This window comes from Eurosta solidaginis, chromosome X (genome assembly GCF_040869045.1).
Source record: "Eurosta solidaginis isolate ZX-2024a chromosome X, ASM4086904v1, whole genome shotgun sequence".
In the NCBI taxonomy this organism is placed as follows: domain Eukaryota; kingdom Metazoa; phylum Arthropoda; class Insecta; order Diptera; family Tephritidae; genus Eurosta; species Eurosta solidaginis.
Genome location: NC_090324.1, coordinates 181856006 through 181883440, shown reverse-complemented (window position 1 = coordinate 181883440; position 27435 = coordinate 181856006). Strand labels below are relative to the sequence as shown.

At 41.8% G+C, this 27435-nt stretch overlaps 1 protein-coding gene and 1 pseudogene across 1 annotated transcript in view; one reads left to right on the top strand and one right to left on the bottom strand.

Annotated features, from left to right (window-relative positions):
- sv (shaven) overlaps positions 1–27435 on the top strand; it is a 956023-nt gene that overhangs the window by 77882 nt on the left and 850706 nt on the right. The gene's annotated exons all lie outside the window — the stretch shown is intronic.
- LOC137234738 (tether containing UBX domain for GLUT4-like) lies at positions 12255–13660 on the bottom strand (annotated as a pseudogene).

Here is a 27435-nt window from a genome sequence, read left to right as displayed (position 1 = left end):
TCCCTATTTGAAATATCGGGAATGGGAGGCGGAGTAGTACAAACCTCCAACAAGCTATGCTCACTGACCCTAGTCTCAAACGATCACAAGGTGAAAATAAAGGCCCAGGCAATAGTGCTACCTCGGCTCACTAGGCAACTCCCAACACTCCGGCTAAATAACGACCAAATGCGTAAATGGTCCCATCTCAAGCTAGCAGACCAGAACACTCAGAACCCCTACCAAATTGATCTGGTATTAGGCAGTGATCTTATCCCACAAATAATGCTAAATGGCATAGAAAAGATCTCGCCCACACTGCTAGCACAAAACACGTTATTTGGCTGGATAATAAGTGGCCAAACCCCCGAAAAGGTCGGATCACACTCCTCTCAAGCGTGGGAAGTGACGAATGTCCAGCTGAATGAACAGCTAAGGCAATTCTGGGAAATCGAAGAAATACCCAGAACGCGAGTGGAAACCCCAAAAGATAAAATGTGCGAAGACTTTTGTCAAAGCACAACCACTCGCATGGATGACGGTCGATATATGGTTCGGCTCCCCTTTAAACCAACATTCCCGAACGATATCGACCTAGGTCAGTCCCGTACTGCAGCCCTACGACAGTTCCATGGCATGGAACGTACTCTCGCAAAAAAGGGCGATCTCAAGCAGCAATACGACCAGGTACTCGAAGAATATCTGTCCCTAGGCCACATGGAAGAATGCAGTCCCAATGAAATAAAATCCCTGGGTAAATACAGCTCATTCTATCTCCCTCACCATGCAGTCGTAAGGCCAGACAAAAAGACAACAAAAGTCAGAGTTGTGTTCAACGCCTCTAAAAGTCGGTTATGCTGCGCGGTCTTATTAGCCAAGTTAGTCGCAGTTGTCCAATCATATCTCGGCCTCAATCAGCGAAAATTAACCATGTGGTCTGACTCCGAAATCGTTCTAGCCTGGCTTGAGAAACCACCTCATCCCTGGAAAACCTATGTCTCCAATCGAACTGCGCAGATCATCGACCTCATCGACAATGCCACTTGGCGTCATGTACGCAGCAAGGATAACCCCGCAGATATGGGCACCAGAGGATGCACCCCACTCGACCTAGCTAACTCATCGCTATGGTGGAATGGCCCAGAGTGGCTTTCCCGACCCCCGAGGACTGGCCAACACCAACGGCCAGAAATATTGTACCCCCCGAACTTCGCCGAGTCGAATCACTGCATGCAGCGGAAGAGTCAGAAGACTTCTTGGAACGGTTCTCCTCGTATCCCCGCGCCCTACGCGTAACAGCGTACGTGTTGAAATTTGTAACTCGGCTTAGAAATGCTGTAGGAGGCAATCGTACCCCTAACGATCCCGCCCTCTCTTATGCCGACGTCATGCGCGCGAAAATCCGTCTGCTGAGCTTGACTCAGTCGAAATTCTTCGCTTCCGAAAGAGCCTCACTCGAAAATTCAAAACCAATCGGAAAGCGAAGTCCCCTACTGGCACTTGATCCCTTCCTGGATACAAACGGGATTCTCCGTGCCAACGGAAGATTAGTAAACGCCGATATGACATACAATGAGTGTCATCCCATCATTCTCCCCGAAAAAGCGAGATTTACTTCCCTCTATATAAGGTTTCTACAAGAGAGCTTCCTCCATGCGGACCTCCGCCTCCTGCAACAAGCTATGAGGCAGGAATTCTATACCCCCCGACTCAAACCTCAGCTGAAAAAATGTATTTTCCAGTGTAAAGTCTGCACCATCCATAAGCGACAAACGCAGTCCCAAATAATGGCAGCTTTACCCCCCGAACGATGCACTTTCGCGCCCCTCTTCACTGCTACTGGCGTAGACTTCGCCGGCCCGTTTCAAATCAAAGCTTCGATGCTCCGATCTCCAACCCTCGTAAAAGGTTATGTGGCCGTTTTTGTTTGTTTCACCACCAAGGCGATCCACCTGGAATTGTGTTCGGATCTCACCAGTAAGGCTTTTCTCGCTGCCTTCGCCCGGTTTGTAGGGCGTCGAGGGTACCCGAAACAAATGATGAGCGACAACGGCACAGCATTCATTGGTGCTAAGCGAGCTACCGAAGTAGAGTTCGTCGCCTTCCTCAACGAAGTCTCGACAGATATTGTCCAAAAGTACGCGCCACAAGGCATCGAATGGAAATTTATACCCCCCGGCGCACCCCACATGGGCGGATTATGGGAATCTGCCGTCAAAAGCTTTAAAACCCATTTTAAAAAGGTCGCCGGAACACACAGCTTCACCTTTGAAGAATTCTCGACTCTATTAATTCGCATCGAGGCCGTTCTCAATTCTCGCCCTATCTCCCCGCTTTCTCAGGACCCAGCGGATCTCACCGCCCTCACACCTGGCCATTTTCTCCGAGGCGCACCCCTCCTCGCCATCCCTGAGCCGAACTATGAACACCTCTCTATGATCAACCGTTGGGACCGGTTGAAATTTTTACATCACAAATTCAGCAAACGCTGGAAGAATGACTATCTCATGGAGTTACATAAGCTTTATCGATGGCAAACCGCTCAACCTTCCCCCAAAATCGGCGATCTAGTTGTCATTAAGGAAGACAACCTACCCCCTACCGAATGGCGCCTAGGACGCGTGGAAGACACCCATATAGGAAGGGACGGCCATATCCGAGTAGTTGACGTACGCACGTAAAACGGTGTGCTCACCAGGCCTATCACAAAATTGTGTTTCCTGCCACCAGCGGAACTTGATTCAGCCCCGCATGGTCCCCTCTCATCTCCCGAACCAACTACAGTCCCCTAAGCTTAACTATCGATACCATCTCAGAACAAACTGAATCATCCCGTAGCTCTCACAGGCAGTCCCTACCTTGATGTTCTCCTCAATATACAACACACATTCATATACTCCTTTTTTCAACAGATGAATCGTCAACGTGCCCCGGTTCCTACACCGCGTCGCTCCTTGGCGTCCCAAGTGACAGTGCCGCCGCCTCCATCACGAACCAACGACGCCGTGTCCGATTATCGACGCTGCCGTCTGTGCATGCGACCCCATGCGTTGTCAACATGCCCCCTCTTTACGGCCATGCAACCGCCACAACGCGCCATCATCGCCCGGGCCCACCACTACTGCACGAACTGCTTGGCCCTATCGCATGCCACTAGCGGATGCACCTCTTTAGAGCGCTGCCATCTTTGTGGGCTGCGCCATCACACCCTCTTGCATCGGGACGCGGAGCGTCGCCAATCCCAGCATGCAGTATCACATCCGGGGCGCCAGCGCCATTAATCGCGCCGCCACAGGCCACGCCATCGCAGCAGTGGAAACGTCCAGCTACCACCCGCTGCAAGAACATCCAGCGTTCATCGCAACCAACGCGTACCGACCGTGCCCAATCGCACTATAAGATGCACCGCCACCGGCCTGCGAACCTCAACGTACAGAAGCAAAGTGGGCAAAATCGTCATTAAGGAAGCAGTTAGGGCGTTGACCGAGCTGCAACATACGTTAGGCGCTTAGTACGCCTAGGCGGGCCGGGATGTTTACGCGGCGTAGGATGCCACCCGTCCCCTCTCCCCCGTGTATATACGTATATCTATGAATTTATTTATAACCCATAGTTTGTATTGTATTTATTATATGGGATTGTATTATAGTGAATTACCCACAAAATCAATGAATTGTATTTACCTTTCAATTCCCTATTGGGTCTCCTCATGGACGTGTGGCAGCCTCCACCACGAAAATCCACCAAATGGGATTCGCCGCAACTACGTAGTAGCGATACGGCAGGATCGCTATCTGTCAGAAAACAACCACTTTTTGGTCATATAAATTTTTTTATTATTGTAAATGTGCAGTTGGTACAAGTTGAATTATTATACCTTTTAAAATTTGCAAATGTGCAAAAACCCCAAGACTTTTTTACATAAAACCAGTATAAGTGAATTTTTACGGAATTGAACCGACTTGGCTTTAATTTGTGCGCGACCAATCCTCAGTTAAATTTGTTGCAAACAAAAAGAAAACGCGCGTGAACGCAAGGTGATTAAATCAACCTTTTTGCATATTCCATTTGATGGTGGACAAAATACAATTCATATTTAACGTAAAGTGCACCATGCTCTGTAAAATAAAACTGTAAATCGCAAAATAAAACACTTTCTTGGTGATACGTAATCCCGCAAGTTCAGCAAAGTTTCTTACATAATTTCAATTTTCTTTGTGCAAATCAACAACTTTGGCTTCCTTTGAGAGTTAATATAATTCGATAAATTTGCGATAATCTTATTATTGTCATTTCTGCATTGTAATATAATTTTATAAAACTGCGATAATCATATTCTTTCCATCTTGTGAAAAGAAAGTGCGAAATATAGATTGCGGAAGCAATACAAGTTTGTGAGAAGAAAAGTCATCTTGAAATACGCAATAAAATAGGCTTTTACTTTAAACTACAAGAGTCTGATTGAGTTCCTTCGAATTAACTAACTTTCGATAAACAGAAAGCGAAATATCGCAGCTGAAGTCCTTTGCCATATCGCATCCCTTTGTACAAAGTGCTGCTATCAACGGCAAGTATTTGGGCAATTCAGCTCGGCTACTCAGTTGCTCAAAACCAGGTGGAGCTTCGGATAAGCAATAATCCTCGTGCTAAGATACAGCCAACCAGCGAACCAAGCTTTCGGGCAGATATCAGCATATTACAGCCAGTTACAACTTCGAATAATATACAATATCGGATTCCGAATAATTGTGAAGCAGTCATTACTCGCTCGTACCGGATTGTCGTTATTACTTTCCTTCAGAGTTCCAACATCGGAAGGACGCTGCACCACCACCACCATCGCTATCTCTCCTAAAAGGGCATCCAAAACACCTGGGTAAGTCTCAAGTAACTAGTGAGTTCAGGTAATTATGTGAACTGAGTTTAGTAAAGATATATCGATTTTTGCTCATGTTATTGTGTTAATGGCCGAGCGGAAGGACAGACGGTCGACTGTGTATAAAAACTGGGCGTGGCTTCAACCGATTTCGCCCTTTTTCACAGAAACAGTTATCGTCCTAGAATCTAAGCCGCTACCAAATTTCACAAGGATTGGTAAATTTTTGTTCGACTTATGGCATTAAATGTATCCTCGACAAATCAAATTAAAAAGGGCGGAGCCACGCCCATTTTGAAATTTTCTTTTATTTTTGTATTTTGTTGCACCATATCATTACAGGAGTTGAATGTTGACATAATTTACTTATATACTGTAAAGATATTAAATTTTTTGCAAAAATTTCACTTTAAAAAAATTTTTTTTTAAAAGTGGGGTTGGTCGTTCTCCGATTTTGCTAATTTTTTTTTAGGCATACATATAGTAATAGGAGTAACGTTCCTGCCAAATTTCATCATGATATCTTCAACGAATGCCAAATTACAGCTTGCAAAACTTCTAAATTACCTTCTTTTAAAAGTGGGCGGTGCCACGCCCATTGTCCAAAATTTTACTTATTTTCTATTCTGCGTCATAAGTTCAACGCACCTACCAAGTTTCATCGCTCTATCCCTCTTTGGTAATGAATTATCGCAATTTTTCGAAATTTTCGATATCGAAAAAGTGGGCGTGGTTATAGTCCGATACCGTTCATTTTAAATAGCGATCTGAGATGAGCGCCCAGGAATCTACATACCAAATTTCATTAAGATATTTCAAAATTTACTCAAGTTATCGTGTTAACGGACAGACGGACGGACGGACATGGCTTAATCAAATTTTTTTTCGATAATGATAATTTTGATATATGGAAGTCTATATCTATCTCGATTCCTCTATACCTGTACAACCAACCGTTATCCAATCAAAGTTAATATACTCTGTGAGCTCTGCTCAACTGAGTATAACAAAACAGAAAAATAACGCAACATTCATTCTATCTCGGGCGTTACAACGTACGCCTGGTAAAGCTCGTACGTAATAAAAACCTCGAAGCAGTAGAAAAATTATATTATTTAAATCAAAAGACTCAAGGTGAGGCCAAAGAGATAGTTGGACGATGTCCTTTAACAAAAGACAGTTTCGAAACAGCGTGGAAAAATCTTTGTGACAGATACGAAAATAAACGAATCTTAGTAAACGCCCACTTAAAAATTATTTTTAGTTTGAAAGCAGTTGAGAGTGATTGCGGTAGCTCTATAAAGAGACTGCAACGCGAAATAAACAATTGCATCTCGGCTCTCCAATGTCATCATATTGACATATCAAACTGGGATGCAATTATAACGTATCTCTGTTCAAAAAAATTGCCAGAAACCACGCTGGCACTCTGGGAGCAAACAATCGAAAACAAAACAAAAATTTCAAAATGGGCTCATATGGATAAATTCCTATCCAATCGTTTCCAAACCCTAGAAACCGTGAGTGATTTGAGAGGTGATACAGTTTCCAAACCCTCAAAGCCACAAGTATCTTGTTCGGCAACAGATACATCTGCTAAAAAATTAGGGTCCTATCAGGCAAGTGCAAGTGTAGCCCAACCTACATGTAAGATGTGCAAAAGTCCTGCACATCGAATTTCAAAGTGTGAAAAGTTCTTACGTTTAACAACCAATAAACGGTTTGAACAAATTAAGAGTAGCCGTGGGTGTATAAACTGCCTTTCTGCTGGCCATTCGGTAACAAAGTGCACCAGTCAAATGAACTGTGCCACATGTGATTTAAGACATCATACGCTGCTTCATATTTCGAATCAGCCAAAACCAACAAATACTTCAGACACTATCGGAGCATTTACGTCACGAGAAGCTCAAATACGGCGCAATGCTGAAAGAGAAAATGCTCCGATTAATAAAGTGAACTCATGCTTTGCTAATTCAAGGTGAATTACTAGGGACATCTCAGGTTAATATTCATTTTAATGGTGTTGACTATTCGGCGAGAGCCCTAACAGACTCGGGATCTGAATGTTCATTCATTACCGAGAAACTCAAGCGCAGAATTAATCTGCCATCCAAGCATGTGCATGCCCAAGTTTCGGACATCAATAATACAATGTCTGCACAAGTAAAAGAAGCGTGCAGCATACAACTGCGGTCACCAACAGACCCATTAATCGAGATCAATACCATCATGCTGGTTTTACCACAATTAACAGGGAATCTTCCAACTCACCAAATAAACGCAATGACTAGGCAAGCATTCCCTGACTTAGTACTGGCTGACAAAAATTCTTTGTCAATGAGCCAGTCGATCTAATTTTGGGCGGAGACATATAACCCCAAATTAATAGCACAGGGAACGGTGTTAGGCTGGATTTTGACGGGCCGGACAGATGCGGTTGATACAAATAAAACCCTAATCTCATATTTCAACGAGGTCACTTCAGACAAACAACTGGCGGCTTTTTGGGAGATAGAGGAAATTCCAAAGGAAAGGGGCATCAATAACGATGACACTTACTGCGAGGAGCTATACAAATCCACAACAGTTCGGAACAACGATGGCAAATACATAGTCTCCTTACCCTTTAGGAAAGAATTTAGCTTAGGTGCCTCTCTAAGAAGTGCGTGTTCTCAATTTTAATGCAATGAGACACGACTAGCTAAGAATCCCGACCTACAAACCGAATACAATAGAGTTGTATCTGAATATGAAACCTTATGGCATATGAAACAAGTCAGTAGTATCCCGCCAGACTCAAATGACTGTTATTTCCTACCTCACCATGCTGTTATAAAGGAGGGAAGTACAACGACAAAAGTCAGAGTTGCGTTTAACGCATCATGTCCTACCACAAACGGAAAAAGTTTAAATGATGCCCTATACCCAGGTCCAATACTCCAATCCGACCTAGCAATCCTTATACTACATTGGCGGCTGTTCAAATATGTATTTAACAGCGACATAGAAAAAATGTACCCCAAATGTTCTGCCCCAAGGATCCAATCAACCTTTATGTACTGAATACAGTAACATTTGGAGTGAATTGCGCTCCCTACCTTGCGATTCGGACACTACACCAACTGGCTGATGGCGTGGAGACCTCGCATCCATTGGCAGCAGATATCTTGCGAAATTGTATGTACGTTGATGACGTAATCGCCGGTGGACACAGCATCGAAACTGCGATAAGGGCAAGGGATCAGATATCATCGGCATTGCAATCGGCAGGTTTCCCATTGCAGCATTTATTAGCAGAGGACTTCCTAGAGTTTGAAGATACTAGTATGGTTAAAGCTCTAGGCATTAAGTGGAACGCGCATTACGACCTATTCAATTTTACTGCTAAACCTTTTGAAAACAGCGATGCCATCACAAAAAGGGTTATAGTTTCTGCGATTGCAAAGCTGTTCGACCCTCTTGGCTGGCTGGCACCAGTGATAATTGTAGCCAAGATTATAATGGAAAATATTTGGTTGGAAGGCATGAGTTGGGCCGAAGTAGTATCACAAGCTACTCTAGATCGTTGCACCGCATTTATGCAAGAATAGGAAAAATCAACGATATCCGCATACCGCGATGGGTTCATTTTACCCCAAAGGAAAGCGTCGAAATACTTGGATTCAGCGATGCTTCGGAAAAAGCATATGCCGCCACTGTTTTCCTGAGGGTTCAGACAAAGGATCGCGTATTCACCAATATCTTAATTGCAAGGTCAAAACTATATCATTGCCACGACTGGAACTCTGCGGCGCAGTCCTACTGGCAGAAATTATAGAGTCGGCCATAGAAAATATGCAACTTTCCAATATTAAAGTAACCCTTTGGGCAAACTCCACTATAGTACTGGCATGGATCCGAAAGCCACCATGCTCGTGGTCAACGTTTGTGGCACATCGAATAACAAAAATCATCGAGAAAGTAGGAGAAAAAGAATGACTGCATGTAGACTCGGCGTCAAATCCTGCAGATTTGGCGAGCAGAGGCCTCCTCGCTTCGGATCTAATCGACAATTCTTTGTGGTGGCAGGGACTTCTTGGTTACAAGAAGACAACGAAAATTAGCCAACACAAGAAGAGTATTATAACACAAATATCGAAGAAAAGAGGGTGAAAGTTCATGCAACATCGATCGAAAATAACTTTGATATTCTGGAAAGGTTTTCCGATTTACCAAGGGCTTTGCGGGTTATATCCTATATTCTTCGGTTTTTCCAGAGAACGCACCCAAAAACTAAAGCCTCCCTTAAAAGGGAATCTCATTCGATAGCCCCTGACGAAATAGAAAAAACCATACAAAGATTGTTAACAATATGCCAAAGGCAACATTTTCAAAAAGAGTACGCAAATCTGAAGTCAAATAAAAAAAAAAAATCTGAAGTCAGGAAAAGTAATAAACGGTAAGAGTGAGATTTTACCCCTGGATCCTTATATAGACGAAGAAGGCATCATTCGAACTGGGGGAGGGGGGGGGGGGGGGGGCGGACTGGGGCATCCAAAGACATGTCCCATAACGAAAGTCATCCCATTATCCTTCCTTACACTTGCAGGTTATCCAGACTTATAGTTCAATCCTCCCATAAGACCACCCTGCATGGAGGGAACCAGCTGATGCTAGGTCATATCCGCACTCAGTTCTGGATCCCACGCGTTAAAATCATGATAAGGTATGTTATACACAACTGTAAAGTATGTACCATTTACAGGAAACGGACACAAACGCAACTCATGGGGATCCTTCCGAAAGAGCGCACCACCTTTACTAGGGCCTTCACCAACACTGTGGTAGATTTCGCGGGACCATTCGATATAAAATCCTACCGAGGGAAGGGATGCCGAATTTCAAAAGGATATGTTCATCTGCTCGTCTGCTTTTCGACGAAAGCCATCCATCTAGAAGCGATAAACGACCTTAGTACCGGGTCCTTCCTAGCTGCCTTCGCCAGATTTGTATCCAGACGAGGCTGTCCGCAAAATGTTTACTCCGACAATGGTACTAACTTAGTCGGAGCTTCGCGATCTTTACGATGCGAGTTTAAAGCATTTCTGCGTGAAGCAAGGGACGGAACATGGAATAAATATAGCGATTAGATTTTAGAAAGGCACTTTATACCGCCAAGCGCTTTTAGACCCATTTTGAAAAGATCGCGACCGATCATAAATATACTCTTGAAGAGTTTGCGACCCTCTTGTGTCGAATTGAGGCCTGCCTCAACTCTAGGCCACTCAGTCCCTCATACAACGACCCTTCCGACCTGGAGCCGCTTACTTCAGTCCACTTTCTCGTGGGTGGACATCTTTTAGCCCCACCTGAACTCGATTGTAGTGAAAATCCTGCCTCAATCGTAAACCAATGTTAAAGATGAAAGCCCTACATCAAACATTCTGCAAAAGAAGGAAATCGGAATATCTCACCGAGCTCCAGAAACGGTATAAGTGGTAACATCCACAGTCCAACTTAAAACCCGGGGGCCTAGTCGCCATCAAGGAGGATAACCTACAACCGAACGAGTGGAGAATGGTGAGAATTGTCAACACACACCCAGGTTCCGATAACCTTGTACGTGTTGTTGACGTCAATACAATTAAGGGACAAATTACCAGACCAATCGCGAAATTGGTACCACTTCCGCCCAACTACAAGGAAAATTAACTTTAATATTCCACATTCCTCTATCCCAAATAACCCAGCTCTCGTTCCCCCGAACAAGGCCAACAAACCAATAACCCCGCTCTCGTTCCCCTGAACGAGGCCAACAGAACCCTAACGCAGATAAACTATCTGCCACAGAATACAATTTAATCGACAATTAACCTGATACGCGCATTATCTGCCGTATTGGGAGAAAGCCCGGAAAAAGCTTCAATCAAGTATCAATCGTCAATTGATTCAACTTTTTCATCACACTGCCCATTGTTTCATATTTAATTAAAAAAAAAAAAAAACAAAAAAAAAAACCTCATAGTCGAATTTTTCCTTAGTCAAAACTTGGTGAATCATTCAACGAGAAATTAATAAAAGCCGATAAATAAAAGTACTGATTTACTTTCATTAAATGGCTTAATTACTCATCAAACTCAGTAAACCTGAATATTGGTCCCGAACTGGTTATCCAATTTTGTAGTCCTCAGGATAGCACCGTATTTCATCGGTGCGATCCAACAGCGATTAGCACCCCAAAACAATAAAATCTTTCCATCAAAGTAAACCCCCAGATACCACGAAATCTTTTTCTCGTGACTCGTTCCCAACTAATTTCCACCTTTTTGTCACCACTGAGTAATGTGCTAACTCAGCTCGACCAGCAACTGCTAAATGCGAACCAGTAGATTAATTGCTGAATATCGAATAGGCCAATTACTTTTTCCATAATTTACCTTCTGATAGAATGCTCGATATATCGACGGACTTCTTTCCTTCCATACGATCATACTCGTTACCATGGATATAGGTTGGTTTCATGCTATTGTTGGGAAATGTGAACTTGGAGCCAAAATATAGTTTTGCTAAGTTTTCTCCTTGCTTCATATATAATGTCTCGTCCCCTTGTAATAGGACATGGGAATTTGATGCCATACAGGGGTTCATTAACAAAGTACCTTTAACAAAATGTAATTGTAAAACATCACAAATATCTTCATTTCCGTATGTTTGTTTAATGGTGTGTTCAGTTTATACTTATATTTAAGAATTCATGAGCTTAACACCGGCTTATAATAATTGAATTTCATTTATTATGTTTTCTAAGAGAAACCAAAAAGGGACAAAATGTCTCAATTGTGTTGTTAGTGTAGAAATGAGAAAAACTGAATTAAGCATGAAAACAAATACCAGCAGGATGGCCTAGTGGTTAAAGGCTACTGCAGTTTCACCATGTGATTCATGGTCGGAATCCCGGTGAAACTTTTGATAACATTACAAAATTGCCTGATGATGATTACGTTGGCGGTTTTCGAAATGGGTCCATCGCAACATGCCAGTAAATGTTTCTTTCTTTTCAGTTTCTCTTAGAAAACATAATAATTAAAATTCAATTATTATAAGCCGGTATTAAGCTCATGAATTCTTAAATATAAGTATCTTCATTTCCTTCAAAAGCAAGTCATAAAGAGATGATAACCTTCTATAGATCATTCCATTTTGCTGACTTGCAATGGATTATGGTGAATCCAATCAACATACAGCAGCAATTAAAATTTTAACAGCATCACAGCAAATTTGGTTAATGGATGACTTCTCACATGGAAAATTTCAATTCTGCTTACACTAATTTTTCTGAACTCGCCATTGAGTTACCATGTTGCAAATCTCTGCCAGCTGCCGCATTACCCACATGAATTGAGAAGGCGCGGCAATTTCAATTCCATCTTAAAAAGGCAGATCCTGTTTTCAATGGCGCCAATTTGGCTATTCTTGCAACAATTGTTTTTACAAATACTTGCGATGTCTCGTAGAGTGCGCCGAGCGATAGCAAACGTAAACCGTGGTCATTAAAAATTTCCAGCACAAACAATTTTTCCAAAAGCTTTAAACAATTTCGTACTGAATCAGTTGAGACGCTGACGGCATAAAACGCGCCCTCCACTTAGGTTAATTTTTCCTTTCGGTTTAATTTTAAGTATAGCGTTGACTCCATCGACGTGCCAACCTTCAACTTTGGCATTTTCTTTCTCTTTATCTTCGTATTCGAAATGTAAAACTGCAGTAGGCACGAAATCCAATTCTAAAAGCGTTTTATCCACAGGCGGCACATATGGCACATACTTCGGTGGTATAGTAAACAAATCAAATTTGGCATTTTCATTATGCAAGAATTTATGCACAAAATCGGCTACATCAACGATTTTATCGATTGGTTTAAAAACGCTCTGTAATACAAGTCTATCTGGAAATTGTATTCGTATAACAAAATTTTTATAGTGCGAAATTTTGTTAAGCTTAGTTTTTTCACCTTCTAATTGGCGCAAACGCTCTGTGAGTAAGGGAGCATCTTCGTCACCTCTCGATGCCTTTTTCAAATCACACAGCACTAATCTCAGATTACCGACTGTTAAATCGAAAAATGAATCTGGCAGCTTTTCAGCTAGAGTTTGTGTGTCGTCTAATGAGTAAAGTACAGCATTTCTTTCACCAATATAATGTACTTCGGGTTGTATTTCCATTTCCTCCATTTCGGCTTTATTATCAAGTTCCGTAGTCGAGTTATGCTTATGATTTGAACCTTGTATGGTATAGCCAGTACCTGAGCCCCAACCATATTTGGGCGTTTCAGGTATATTCTCCTTTCTAATTTCTTCATGAGCCGCACTAACCGTAGGAACCTCTTAGACTGGTATATCAGATGCTGATTTCTTAAGCTCTTGCGGTAAATCTTTAGTTATAGGAAAGTTATAGCAACCTTCACGGTTAGTTGTATGTAAACATTTGCTTGCGACTTTAAGTCTTCTGCTGTTTTGTACACGTGAACCATCTTCCAATTGCACACAGATATCAACGTTTGATTCGGTTCGTTCGTTCGGTCTGCGCAATTTCCAGTAGGCAATTGTTGGGTAGACCACTAAAGCGAAAAATTTATGTGAGTCCAATTTCTTTGTTATGATGCTTCAGACAATATTCATTGATATCCAAATCATTCTTTCGGCATACTTCTCCTAAAATCTGGAGTATTGTGGTATTTGGAGTAACTTTGACATTTTGTCTACGATTATTTGGTGTTAATACGGTAACTTTACCCTCCATATTTAATTTATCACCGGCTTTCATTGGAACACTACCATATATTTGTTTACATTTGATCGAATTGCAATTTTCTTACCGCACCAAGTGTTCTCAATTTATCCATCGGGGGCTCCAACTTTATTTGTATGAGACTAATACACACCCGAACATTTTGCCAAAACATCTTAGCAACTACATGGCCAAGTAATGGGTAAGGGCGCAATGGATGGCATCACTTCCGAAACTGCTACACACTGTTCCCATCATCAACCTTGCTATAACCGGATCTCATGACTCAATGACGTATGGTATACCATCTGGAGCCGAACCCGCCCCAGATGCAGAAAATCCTACAAAGTGGCTTAACTTTTGTTTTCCGTGGTTTGTACGTCGTTGGACGAAAACCCAATCTGCCAGCGTATTGGAGCAACTAAAGCTAGGGATACGATATTTTAATTCACGCTTGTGTCAGAAGAATAATAAATTCTTTTTGCACATGGTCTGTTTCCTATGGAAATATTTGAACCACTTACCGAACTGAAACACTATTTGCTATCAAATAAAGGCGAGGTTTGCATTTTGGATTTTCAACATTTTTATGATATGAATGTGTCACATCACATGAAATTACACAGCGATTTGCTCTAATTATTTGTTCCTCTTTTATTCACAAAAAACCAAACCTTATAGGCCAAGTCAGAGAGAGGCGCAAAGCGTTTCGACGTCGCGTGCCAGCTCTGCGGCAGGGACCATAGTCTCCGACTCTGTGTCGAATATATAAAAAAATCCCCGGAGGAGAGATTGCGGGCCGTGCTGCTGCACCAATACTGTCCAAATTGCCTATCGCCCTTTCACCGCGTGGACAAGTGCAATAGCAAATATCGCTGCAAGAGGTGCCAGCAAAAGCATCACACCACGCTGCACTTGGATGAGCGTCAATCAGAACGTGACAATACAACCACTAATGGCGACGACAACACGTCCGACGACGCGTTGTCAATTAACCTCGCGGGACCGACAAAATCCTGGGCTCAGCAGGTTGAAGAAAAAGACATGGAAGAAGAAAGAGCGAGAGCGGAAGAAGAGCAGGCGAAAGCGGAGACTAGACCGTCGACAAGCGAAAATGGGATGCGCAGTTTCCGGCCGCTGTTGCAGCATGAGCGAAAGAAGGTAAACGAAATTCGAAAACAACAAAACAATTGGCGGCAGCACAACTTCGGACTCCACCGAAGCCCTACTAAGTCGTCCATACTAGAAAGGCAGCAACGTCGAAAGAAATGTTCGCCAAACTCTTCTGACGCCCAAAATACAAGGGTCCTATCGCGCGACACGCCGGAGGGCTTCCGAACCGGCCGTCTCCTCCAAGCTGCTCCATCGCCCATCATGCGGCCTTTCGTGCCTATTTCGCCGACGGCCATCGTACGCATCGAATCGCGTGGGCATTTACACCTGGTTCGTGCCACTGTTGATCCCTGCGCCACCAGCACCATCGTCGATGCTGAGCTGGCACGCGATTTACAATTGGAACGCCAAGGACCAGGGCAATGCACCCTTATGCTGCGCGACAAGTTCGGATCATCGATGTTGTCACTACTCAAGCCGCCGTGGTCAAAGGCCACTATCGCCTGAGTCCACCGTCTAATGTAGACCCGAAGATTGCCGCGCCTTTTCAGTTCATGCGGCTGGCCGACCCACATTTCTACCGCACATCGCCAATTCGGCTTACACTCGGCGCTGTTATATACGCCGAAATGATGGTGAGCGGAACGCCAGCAACAACAGTTGGCGATCTCCTGACCCAACCGACCGTATTCGGGCTGGTAGTCTCAGGAGCCTGCCAAGAGTAGGAGCTTTCATACAAATAAGTAATTACTGCACGGAATCAAAACCACGTACGTTTAATTAATAAATTATATCTTTCTTCACAGGAGAACGAGACACGAAGTCCATCATACGACGTGCAGTGCTCGCAGTCCGCATCTGGACATCGACGTATAGCCTTACCGGGACGTGCGATGGCTTGTATTCTTTCGAAATAATTTGATTTAAATTTTTTTTCTTTCTTTGTTGCTTACGGCAAGGGGGCCGGTATGTTTAGGCCACAGGCCTAAATATATTTGCCCTCCCTCGTAGCAATTTACGTAATCAACCAACACACTCATAAATGTGTGTTCACAAATATACACATGCCTTCATATTTATAAGCTGCAATTGTTTATATATATTATTTTAAACTTTTTTACTTTACTGCTATGGACCGGCTATGCGGCAACTTTCGGCATGGAAACTCAACCAAAGTTGCCGTATAGTGGGCTCATAGTTTTTCTCTGCCAAGCGCTCGGCCTCTTTTTATCCAGCCGTCGAAGTGAAAGCATCCTGCCAACATACGTCACGTAAGTGCTAATAATTTTCAACTATTTTTCAATTTTTCACAACATTTGTTAAGCCGTTTCTTAACACTTGTTGTTCCCTTGCAATATATTGAATAAAAACCATTGTATTTTCCTTTATTAATACGAATCCTTTCGGTGTTTTTATTTCTCTTTTCTTTTTTTCACCTAAAAACTTCTATAAAAAATACGTGGGTGCGCGCCGTTGCCACCACGCATTTGTAGGTACAGTTGGCCAGTCATGGCTTAACATCTTTTATTAATAGTATTACCCGTCCAGTTTCTGGAACAAATATAGACCATTTTTATGGACGCTTCGATAATAGTACACTTAGCCTATCTGCAGGTTTGAACTTTGATTTTGGAGTTTCTGACCATTGTATGACTGGACTGAAAATCAGTGTGAAATAATGTGCGTAATGTTAAGGATAAGAGTTCGGCAGTCGTTCAAAAAATAAATTTTAGCGCTCTTTATAATTCACTTCGTTATGAAAAATGGGAAACTGTTTATGCTGAAAAGGATGTGAGTAAAGCTTACAATTTATTTTTGAATACACTTTCATCGCACATAACAAATTCTAGCTTTGTTACTTCACCTAAACGTTTGGAAACTATTCTCAAACCCTGGATCAATCGCGATCTACTTAAGAAAATTAAACTTAAAAATAAATTACGCGTCAAATATCGCAAGCATCCTACAAACACTCGCCTCCGGAAGCGTGTAAAACACCTCACATACAGTATTAATAAAGAATGTCGTTATAGGCATGATAGTTTTTATAAAAATAGATTTTAAGCTGCGAAGGGTGACATGAAGAAAGAATGGAATGTCGTCAACGATATTCTTAATCGGAATAAGGAAGACCAAACTAATTCGTTTGCTCTAGATATCGACGGTAAACTTGTTTCTCACCCGTATGAAGTTGCCACTCATCTGAATGATTTTTTCGTCACAATTGGTAAAGGGTCCGCTCCAAATAATAATAATATACGCTGCACTTGCAACAACTGCGTAATTTTCTCTGTAAATACTTCTTCAGGTTGTAGTTTCTTCTATGAACCAATTGACATGGTTGACCATAATATTCTTTTAAGTAAATTGCACTCAGCAGGTTTCCGTGGAAACGTTCTATATTGGTTTAAATCATATCTAAATTTAAGAAGTCAAAAGGTGAAAGTAAACAATAATCTAAGCTCACCTAGATTAATTGATTTGGGTGTTCCGAAGGGCTCAGTCCTAGGACCAATTTTATTTCTGATTTATATAAACTCGCTTTTTTCAATGCCTTTTGTAGGAAAAGTCACAGCATTTGCCGATGACTTGGCAATCGCATATAGATCAAACACTACTTTTAATCTTCATTTGGATATAAATCACGATGTGAGCTTCCTAAGAGAATGGATCGCTTCTCATAAGCTTATTGTAAGCAATAAAACTAAACTAATGTATTTTGGTCTTGGTGGAAAGGAAGCAGCTAGTGGTGATATTATTTTTCACTCTGCAAGTTGTTTGCGGCACAAAATTTGTACTAGTGCTTGTATTGAAAACGAGTCTCGAGTTAATTATTTTCCTGATTTAAACTGTGACGCAATGTGTTTCAACGTCAAAGTTGTCAATAATTTTAGATATCTGGGTGTTATAGTCGATCATAACCTAAGCTGGTCTTCGCATATCTCTGCCATGAAAGTTTACTTGCTAGCAACAGTTCGCTCTTTTTATCGCCTACAAAAATTATGTGTAAATAGTGTACTTAAAATGATGTATTATGGACTTGTACAGTATAAACTTCAATATGGCATAAGTTGCTGGGTCAGTACATATTCTAGTAGAATTCGACCACTCTTAATGTTGCAAAATTGTCCTATACGAAGAATTTGTAATGCTAGCCGTTTAACGCACTCGATGATTCTCTTTAGAAGATTAAATATTCTCCCTGTAAGACACTTGTACTACTTTAAAGTATTAAACATTTTTTTTATGATAAGTGGTTATCTACATAGTCCAATATACACTTCACTTATGTTAAGGAGCAATTATAATGCAAATGTTAATGTTCCTGCCTCACGCACAACTCTGTATCGAAACTTCTATACCATAGTATCGTGTATGATTTTCAATAAAATTTCCGAAGATATACAAACAATTCGAAGAATAAGCGTTTTCTTAAAGCAGGTAAAACTATGGCTTCTTGGGTTGAGCCATGAAGATATTGAAGTTCTGTTACAGCCTATCACATAATTGGCTTCCAATTTAAAAACATTGCAACATATTTTATTACTACTTTTTTATTTTTTTTAATGAGTTCACTTGTAAGTTCCTTGCTATGTAATGAACCGATGTACTTTATTTCTATTTATTTTAAAAACTTTTATTTTAATACATTTTTTATCATCAATTTGTAACCTTTATAACATTGCAACATATTTTCTTGCTACTTTCATATTTTACTCAATATGCTCACTTGTAAGTTGTTTGCTACGTAATGAACCGTTGTGTTTATTTCTATTTATTTTAAATGCTTTGTTTTAATATTTTATTCATCATCAATGTTAAACCTTTCTAGGATAGGATAGGATAGGTTAGGTGGTAGCTGCCCTGATAAGGATAGCTCACTTGGACAACACGAAGGTCCGTTGTGATACCACATACACCAAAAATAACGGTGACTTAGATCTAGCTACTTAGAGAATCGTTGGGTAGCAACAATAAAGCTCCGAATGATACCGATCTCAACTTTGGATATATCCTCGGGAGATCCAAGTGAGTCGCGACCGAAGTACTTTCGCCTAGTTCTGGCAAAAGCTGGACAATCAAGCATAAAGTGATTTGGTGATTCCACCTCATCATCCTCCATACAGCTGCAGCAGGATGGAGTTTCCAGTATATTGAGACGTACCGCATGGATACCCATGGGACAGTGCCCCGTCAAAACCCCAATGACCATTGATAGGTGAGCCTTAGTGAACCCAATTATTTCAGCAGACCTTCTGCCATCAACTTTTGGCCAGAAAGATCTTGCTACCCTGCAAGACGTGGTATCCGCCCAACGTTTGCTAAGCTGATTCGAGGCCCAGCTATGGAGGAGCAATCAACAGGTGGCCAGCGGGATCCCGAAATCCCTACAGCCATCTTCATCCGGTTCAGTTGTACCGATGCAGGATAAGAGATCCGCTTGACAGTTACCCGGGATATCACTATGGCCCGGGAACCAGATAATCTTAATTGTAAAATAATTCGATGCAATCGCAAGCGAGGTCAGGCACTCCCAGACCACCCTCGATCGCACTGTAGTTGAGCTCAAGGCCATGATAGCCGCTTGGCTATCAGAGTAGATGTTAAATTCCCTAACCGTGATAGCACTGGATAGCATTCCATCCACCGCATCCTTAATCGCAGCAATTTCCGCTTGGAACACACTGCAGTGATCAGCCAACTTAAACTTGCGGCTTAAATTTAGCTCTTGACAAAAGACCCCCCCACCAACCTTTCCATCCAGCTTTGACCCATCCGTGAACAAGTTAACCGGTCCCATGCCCCAGATAATTCCACTTCCCCAATCCTCTCTCTCTGGAATAACTGGGGTGAAGGTTGTATAGGGAGCAGTTATCGGCATACAGTAGTCCGTTCTGTCCGGGATGAAGTCGAAACTGGTAAGAAGGCTAGAGTGTCCGCGGTCAGAAAGTCTATATCCCATATCACGAAGCCTGACCAACGACCTGGCCGCGGCCGCGTTTCCCGCAATATCTACTGGGTATATGTTCAGCATGACGTTCAGTGCCAAGGTAGATGTTGTTCTGAGAGCGCCACTGATACCGATCAGCGCCGTCCGTTGCACCGACACTAACATTTTGGGGGTGCTCGCCGTGTCCAGTGCTTTCCCCCAGACCAGCACCCCATATAGCAAAATCGGTTTGACCACCATCTCATAAAGCCAGTGTACTATTCTTGGCGAGAGTCCCCATCTCTTTCCGATAGCTCCTCTGCAGCAGTACAAGGCAATGGCGGCCTTCCTGGCCCGATCTTCCACATTGGGTCTCCAGGACAGTTTCTTGTCCAAAACAATCCCCAAATATTTAACCCTATCAGAAAGTACCAACGGTACCCCTCCAATCGAGGGCGTTTTGAAATCGGGCATCTTATATCTCCTTGTGAAAAGGACCAATTCCGTTTTTCCCGGGTTGACCGCCAACCCACATGACTCAGCCCACCTAGCCACAGTATCCAGGTAGCCCTGCAGAACATCGCGCAGGGTGCCCAGAAATTTGCCTCTGACTAGGATAGCGAGGTCATCTGCGTAGGCAACCACCCGACAACCATTGGCTTCCAGCTCCACAAGAAGCTCGTTGACTACCACAACCCAGAGGAGAGGAGATAGGACACCCCCCTGTGGCGTGCCCCTGCACACCTTCCTCTTAATTATGGTCCCACCTCACCCCGCTGCGACAATTCTGCCGTATAGAAGTTTGCTAATAAATTCAACCAGATCCGCCTCGATTCCTAAACCCACCAGAGCTCTTTCGATTGCCCCCGGTAAGACATTGTTAAAAGCTCCCTCGATGTCTAAAAAGGCACCCAGAGCATACTCTTTGTGTTCTAGGGACCCCTCTATTTGCTTTACAATCGAATGGAGAGCCGCTTCCGTCGATCTGCCCTTGCAGTATGCATGCTGTGAAGCCGACAGTAACCCCCGAGGTATCCTTTCCCGTAGGTACAGGTCAATCAACCGCTCAAACGTCTTAAGAAGAAACGACGAGAGACTGATTGGCCTGAAATCCTTAGGTGATACATGAGAGCTTCTGCCGAACTTCGGAATGAAAATAACCCTAACCGTGTGCCAAGACTTCGGGATATAGTTAAGCCTGAGGCAGTTAGTATATATGATGGCCAACGAGCGGCAGGAAATCCCCAAAGACCTTTGAAGCTGCGCAGGAATGATTCCATCCGGGCCCGGAGACTTATAGGGCTTGAACGACCCTATAGCCCAGGATATTTGACTTTCCCGTATTGGAATGGCAGGAACTTCTGCATGGCCAACGACCGCCGACCATGCAGGCGAATATCCCTGCGCAACTGGGACATCGGGAAAATGATTGTCCAGTAAAAGCCTTAGGGACTCCTCGCTACTCATCGATCAGTCCCCACCATCATCTCTCAGATACCCCATAGGAGCGGGGTTCCTAGAGAGTATTTTTCTAAATCTCGCGGATTCATTGCAGCCTTCTACGTTTTCGCAGAAGCTTCGCCATGCATCTCGCTTGGCTATCCTTATTTCATATTTATAAATCCCCAGACTCACCTTATAGAGCTCCCAGTCCGAGGGTAATTTACTCCTCCTGGCTCTGTTGAAGAGCCGCCGACTGGACGCTCTTAGGTCGTCAAGAGAATCCGACCACCAGGGCGGCTTGCCCTTTTCCTGTAAGTTTGCAATGGGCAGGACAGCTGAAAGGCGCTACTGCTTGCCGAGGTGAAGTTTTCCACCAGAACGTCTATCTCAGATTCGGACAGGCCCGAACTAATGATAGGCACCGCAGGCAGTAGCTCTCCCAGCTTCCTACAATACAAGTCCCAGTTAGTACTTTTAGGGTTCCTAAAAGATATTTTACCGGGACGTTCTTCGTTCACTGAGAACTGAATATATCGGTGATCAGAGAAGGAGTGCTCGTTGAGAACCCTCCATCCAGAAATCCGACCTTCCAGTTCTCTACTAACCAGGGTGAGGTCCAGGACCTCCTCCCTTACCGCAGTAATAAAAGTCGGGTCATTCCCCCTATTACCTATACAAAGTCCCTCATCTATGATGGGCATTAGCATCGGCACCGATGATCACGCCAACACCTCTCCGTCTTGCTTCAGCGGTGATTTCACCCAGTATCGCAGGTGGGGGCCCCTGTACGTCCCCGTGGGGCATGTACGCTGAGACCACCCACATTTCATTACTTCCTCGCTCGAGGCAGACCGTGGTTACGTCAGCATTGCTGAAATTAGAGAGAATAAAAGCTTTAATCTCTTTTTTAACAAGCACACAGGATCTAGGCCTACTTGCCTCCCCATGCACCAAGGTGTTGAATTTTCCAGTCCTTAATCCAGAAATCTTACTGCCGATACTACTCAGCCACGGCTCCTGGACAAGGACTATATCCACTCCGCCTCTTTCAAGGCAGAGCAACAAATTTGCGGAAGCCGCCTTAGAGTGCTGAAGATTGATTTGACGGATTTCCATCAAAAGCGCTCTTCTTCCGCACCCCATCCTTGGCGGATTCGTATTAGTATTGTCCATTCTAAAAAAAAGTCCCCCCTCAAGGCCGCTATCCGGAGCCGATTGTGTAGTCGCCCTTTAACGGTCTCGTGGTTATCTATGCTACGCAGGGAGGCCACGCGAGGGTTGACGCATTACCTTATGAGTAATGCGTTCAGAGCCAGACCGGACGCGAAGCGGGAAAATCTTCAACCGCACCTACACCACCAACTTAACGGCGACGGAGCCGGAACGTACCTTGAGGCCCGCCACGGTTTTAACGGGACGTGGGCAGGTGCAGCATTAGCCTACCAGCCATTTCGGTAGAGTTTCACCCCGACCTACTAAAGTGGCAGAATACCGCACCTACCAGCCCAAAGTCATCAAGTCAAAATATTATGTGAAATCAAAGCCCTAAAACAGTCCAGTTCGTCACCGTTGTGTACCGATCTTGACTCTTAAAGAGTCCTCCCTCCTCTGAGCTCGGCACAATGACTCAGGGGGTGCGGGTTTTATCGAGTTGTCCTCTCTAGATCCGCCATTATCAGTAGATGCAGGGGCACCTCGTGCAGGACGTGATAACTATTCACGCGTGACATTCGTCACTATGGCCGGTCTAAGACTGATATCAGTCCCTGATCCAGAGCCTGAAACCACTTATGATATCCAAGCCAAGTATCTTAGCCCCCTTAAACCTTTCTAACTCCGTTTAAATGTTATTTGATTGCACCCCGCATTCTAACTTCCATTATAATCATTAGAAAAATGGCGTTATCACTGTTCTCATTTTGATCACTCAACGCCATTAGCTATTATCTTATAGTATCTATTTTTTGTATGTTCACTAATGTACTATTGTTAAAATCTGTTAAATTTCATTTCATAAGATAATACTGAATAATAATAAATAAATTAAATATTGTGTTATGGGTTTAGATATAAGTTGAATTGTGCTTGTTGTTCTTGTTGCGTGTTGCTCGAGAAGATGCGCGAGTATGTTGCCAGCAAAAATGAGGTTGTAGTTGTTGTAAACATGTGTACCGTAGGTATGAAAGTGGTGTGATTATTGATGTTGGAGTTGCGCCGCCAATACCAAAATTCGTGGTTGTTATTGTTGGAGCGGTATGTCGCTAATAAAAACAGATGCTGTAGTGTTATATGTCGCCAATATAAAAATATATACTGGTTGTGGTTGGTTTTGCGCCGCCAATAGTGTTGTTGGGCGGTACGTCGCCAATACCGTGCCCAGTGGGTCTTTTACAAAGAACAATTAATTGTGGCCTGAAATTAAATACAGCAGAAAATCTACTTAAAAAAATCAAATTAATTTAATTACTCTAATTTTAATTTAATTAATTAATTATGTCTGCATGTTCATATACCCACCTACATGCATATATTTGTATGTAGGGGTGTATATGTCGATGAAAGTTTCTTTTGGCTTGTTTGGGAAATAGGCCAGGTGGATGACCCAGCTCCCGTCAAGCATGCCAGGACCAAAAAAAAAAACAAAACACAAAACTGGACATGACCTTACCTCTCGTACAATAAGCTTGCTGGAAACTGGTTGCCGCTTTCCGACGGTATCGCGGATACTTTTCGAGCGCACAAATTTTTTTTTTGTAAAATCGAGTTAATTCGCGCACTAAAAGATTTATAAACTCTTTCACTTTCGATTGAAAGCGCGCAATACACTTTCGATTATTACTTACACTGGGCACTGTTAAAACAAGTCTTTGGCCCGCTGCACAGTGTTTCGTGTAGAACAAGCTAGCTGGACAAAAACAAAGTTCTTATTCCAAGAAAAGTGTAATGAGAAATGAAAGAAAACAAACAAAATAACGGGATTTTTAACTTTTTTTTTTTGATATTTTTGCTCATATATATTGAGTAAATGAAGTAAGAAGGCAGGAGTGGCCGTAAAATGCATTGATTAATTTGCAAAATTCTTGTTGAATATTAAGCTTCATATTTTTTTTAAGTGAACACTTTTATATAATTTTTTGATGGATTCTAAGCTCGAAGGTAAGTAAAATGTTTTAATAGTAACTCTTTCGCAATTAGAGTATTTTCCATATATTTAACATTCCGTTATTAAGAAGAAATGGTATTTTTTCTCTATATTTTTAATTTTAGGGACAAAAAAGTTACATACGTCCGCGGACATCCGGGCTAAATTTTACATATGTTATATATGTTATAGCCGCAAGTATTCTCTAATAGCCGAAAGAAAAAACCATTGCGAATTCTATGCACATCTATTTTAAAAATTTTTTTTTGTAGATTTAGTTATCTCTAAATATAAAATAGGATGTATGTACGTACCAGATCCGACGAGATATTTGAACCTTTACAGCTGATCTACACTATGGAGCAAAAGTGAACACTTAAGAATCAATTTTGCAGGTAAACAAAACGTAGTGTTATAATATGACAGAAATCAACCAGGTTATTAGCATTGCAATTGTTTTTGGAGCAAAAATTAATTAATAAACAAAAACAACAACAAATGCATTTAACACAATTCGTCTTTAAGTAAGGATAGGCATAGTGTTCACTTTTGCACCCATTCAAATTTTTTGCACTTGGATAAAGTAGGAGCGGCGTTAAATACCGTTATTCGGTATTTTTCTAAGATAAGGGGTTGACTTGGTATTTGCTATTCCAGCTATGATCAGTTTGTCCTAGTTCGCTGTGAAAAGTGGAAATATTAACATTTATTTAAAAACTGAAGCCGCGTAACAACAAAATGACTGCGGAGGTAGAAAAGCTGCTTCAACTGGTCAAGTATACACGGGAAGTTGCAAAGCAACCTAAACTCTCCCGATCACAAGTGATGAAAGTGAAGAAATTTAAAAATTTGGCCACTCAGTATTGCAAAAATGGCCGGTCAAAGAAGATAAAGAGTAGCAATGTGAAGTTTCTGGCACGTTTCTTAAAGACCGGGAAAGCAAAAACAACAAAAGAGGCATTGCAAAGTTTTAATTGTGAAGCCAGTGTGTGGACTGTCCGGCGTGCGCTTAAAGGAGTTGGTTGTTTTCCTGCAAAAAATGCCCAAGGAGCCTAAGCTTTCAGAAAAAAAGCAGATAAGCTCGGATAGCGTTTGCAACACGTCATAAGAATTGGATTATTAATGAGTGGAGACGCATTCATCTGCCATGAAAAGCTTCTCAGGGAACTATTCTGCCTTACAGGTGCCGTTCGGAGTCGGCGTAAAATATGTAGGTCCGTACCACCAATTTGTAGGGAAAATCTAAAGGGGTACGACGCAAATTGAAAAAAAGCTCGAATTAAATCTCTCTGGAGGTATATCTCGCCTTTTTATTTGTTATTTACGCAGTATAGCTTCAGATAATTATAATCTGAGAAGGAGCACTCACGCAGTGATGCTAGAAGATTTTTTCAAAAATTCCTTTACTGGCTGAAAAAAGTCCCTACTTTCCCGTACACTCGAAAAATTTCTACGTACAATCTTAAATTTTCTACCTACTATTTCACTACAAAGAAAATATATGTACATAAGTAATAATTTAAATGATACATGCGTACTTTATTGTCAATTCGTTAATACACTCAAACATATAAGAACCGCATGCATTCATAATGCACAGCAGAACATTTGAAAGTAATACAATTCAAATTTTTATCTTTTAAATACGATCTTATTAGACAAATGGAATTTATGCTTTTTTCGCTCAGCTTATTTCTTTTTTTTTTTGTGCGTACATCATTTATAATAGAAAGTATTATTTCAGCATCAGCGTTTGCATGAGGTAAGCTCAGTACATAATTTGCTATTTTTGACAAATTTGGAAACAGGAAATCGTCTTTAAAATTTTATTATTTATTCAATTTTTGCCAAAATTCCTCAACATCTAAACATTTTAGCACTTCAACCTCTTCTTTAACATAATTATATTCTAAATTGCGCCATTCGTGGGTTACCTCTATTAAATTTAATGACAGTTTGCGTGCTAATTTTTCAAAGGTAAAATTGGATTTTAAAGAATCGGAACCCAAAGCAATATTCTTATTTATAAAACCCATTTCTCGAAATATGGAACCCTCACTAAGGGTAACCTTTTTTGGATTTCTTCTAGTTCGGTTATATAAAATTTAAGACAATCTGAATAAATTTTATTACGACAAGTCAAAGGCATTTTAGCAACTAACTCGTTTCACTCTGGCCAAAGATACACTTCTTCAATAGGTAGCGTGATATGCTGTGAATTAAGCTTACAGTTTACTCGGAGCTCCGACTTTTTAATACAGTTTAGACCAATTTTTTAAATATAAACGAGCTCTAGGCCAAATATTTGTATATTCTTAATAAAACACAATACGTGAATTTAAAATCGCAACAACCCTAATGATGGGAAAACGGCGCTAACACAGCATTGCAGAGAAACTGGACACTCTCCCAATTTAGAAAATGTAGAAATTCTACAGCAAGAGAGGAATTACAACAAACGCTACATATTAGAGATGCTGCACATAATAAATACACCCAGCGACAAACGGATGAACTTCAAATCTGATACAATTGGTATTGCCTCTGCCTTTAGGCAGCTGATCAACAACAACAACAATAATAGATAAGAGCATCTCCCACTGTTTACCAAAGAGTTCACCTGCAGGCTGCAGCTGATATCACTTGAGCGGCGCTCACTACTCATTTAGATAACTTTCTGCTTATGTTCATTTTTTGTTTATGATAACGGCTGTGTGTTATTTACATTTTATTGTTATTTGCTTTGCACTGTTCGTAAACTTATATTTTTGTTACACTAGTCGACATATTGCATTCAAAAATGTAAGTTCTGTACTTGTGGAAATGTGTATTTTTATGATTTTAATATGTATGTTTGTTCTTTTCGTACCTAGTCCTGATGATGACTTCAGACTGAAGTCGAAATATCGACAAATTAAATAATATAATTGTATATCAAAAATTCACGTATTGTGTTTTATTAAGAATATACAAATATTTGGCCTAGAGCTCGTTTATATTTAAAAAGTTATAATTCAAAGGCCGTGAACAACAAAAATAGTTTAGACCAATTTTAAAAAATATTTTGACAGACTCTGTATGGAGCTTATGAATTAAAGGCTTCTTTGTTTGCAAAAGGGCATTGAGAACATTAAAATATTTAAGTACATATTTCTAGAACAACAAATATGCTTTATTACATAT